Source organism: Dipodomys merriami, unplaced genomic scaffold (genome assembly GCF_024711535.1).
Source record: "Dipodomys merriami isolate MVZ:Mamm:240054 unplaced genomic scaffold, mDipMer1.0.p SCAF_1554, whole genome shotgun sequence".
In the NCBI taxonomy this organism is placed as follows: domain Eukaryota; kingdom Metazoa; phylum Chordata; class Mammalia; order Rodentia; family Heteromyidae; genus Dipodomys; species Dipodomys merriami.
Genome location: NW_027202887.1, coordinates 60798 through 62480, shown reverse-complemented (window position 1 = coordinate 62480; position 1683 = coordinate 60798). Strand labels below are relative to the sequence as shown.

General features: G+C 39.9%; 1 non-coding gene across 1 annotated transcript; it reads left to right on the top strand.

The window, feature by feature from the left end:
• Window positions 1–241: 241 nt before the first annotated feature.
• Window positions 242–345, top strand: LOC138827409 (U6 spliceosomal RNA). The gene has a single exon (XR_011372084.1). It is a non-coding gene; the product is annotated as a U6 spliceosomal RNA (small nuclear RNA).
• Window positions 346–1683: the final 1338 nt, after the last annotated feature.

Below are 1683 nucleotides of genomic sequence, written 5' to 3'. Positions count from 1 at the left end.
TTCTCCTACACATCTCTTGAACAACAAATATCTGGAATTATTTTGTTTTTGACATGCCAATCTTGACTTTCTTCTTAAATGTGTGCTTATGTAAGAAATACATGGTACTAACAGTTTGTTGTATTGCTAAAAAAAAAGAAATACATGGTTCTAAAATTTCACAAGAAATCTTTTGAGCTTACTTTTTTTGAATTGTCTAGTTTAAGAAAATCAATTACACTTTACATATAAAAAATGTTCTGTGCTCAATTAGGCAGCAAATACGCTAAAATTGGAACAATACAGAGATTAGCATGGCCCCTGAGCAAGGCTGACACGCAAATTAGTGAAATGTTCCATTTTTGCAACAACAGATGCTGGAGAGTATGTGGCTACAGGGACTCTACTGCATTCTTGGTGGGAGTGTAAACTTGTTCAACCACTTTGGAAAGCAATATGGAGGCTCATCAAAAGACTCCATATAAAGCTCTCCTATGACCCAGCAATCCCACTTTGGGGCATTTACCCAAATGATCACAAACAAGACCATACTAAAACTACCAGCACAACTATGTTTACTGCAGCATTATTTACAATAGCTGATATAGAGCCAACCCTGATGCCCCTCAGTAGATGAATGGATCAAGAAAATATGGGTGTATATACACAATGGAATTCTATGCCTCCATCAGAAAGAATGGTATCGCCCAATTTGTTAGGAATTGGAAAGTCTTGGGAAAAAAATTTATTAAGTGAAGTAAAACAAGTCCAAAGAAACATAGGTCCCATGGTTTCCCTTATTTTCAATAACTAATATATGTCTGTGATAAGCAGAATACATCAAAAGCTATGTGCATATGAGCAGATCAGATGATATTAAGGGAAATGAACCCTAAGATAGGGACACAAGTATTTGTTTACTTTCTTGTTATTGTTTCTAATGTACTTATGATGTGTGATGTGATTTTTTTTGTTTCTGTATATGTTCCTCCCCCACACTATAACCCCTGTTTTCATTGTATTTGAAGTTGGTAAACCAACATCCTGTGCATACGTTTCTCTAATTTGGCGAGGGGAAGGGAAATACAAAATGGTTAAATAGGGATACAGGTTAACCCATTGTAACAATGAGATGCACAAGACACTCTGTTGAAAAATGAACTTTACAATTTAGGCAGGGGAAGGGGGAGGGGAGTGTATTTGTGGAGGTGGGAGGGAAGGGATGGTGGGAGGAGGGAACAATGCTTGTTAGGAAATGTACTCATTATTTACTCCCAGAAATGTGACACCTCTGTACAGTTTTGGGTTTTTTTGGGTCCGGTTGTGGGGCCTGAACTCTGGCCTGGGCGCTGTCCCTCAGCTCTTCAGCTCAAGGATAGTGCTCTACCACTTGAGCCACAGCACCACTTCCAGCTTTTTCTGCTTATGTGGTGCTGAGGAATCAAACCCAGGGCCACATGCATGCAAGGCAAGCACTCTACCACTGAGCCACTTTCCCAGACCCCCATATTTATTCTTTTGTATGTGAACCACATTTTGAAATGGTCCCTTCATGCTGTGGTTTTGCTTTTCCTTCAATCCCATTCTACTGTCTCTATTGGATCACTCCCCAGTTACCACCTGCAGAGCAAAGCCTCTCCACTGAACCCCAGGCTCTGCAAACTCTGGCCCTCTTTAAGTTCTTTCTCTTTTCTCTGCCAGAAT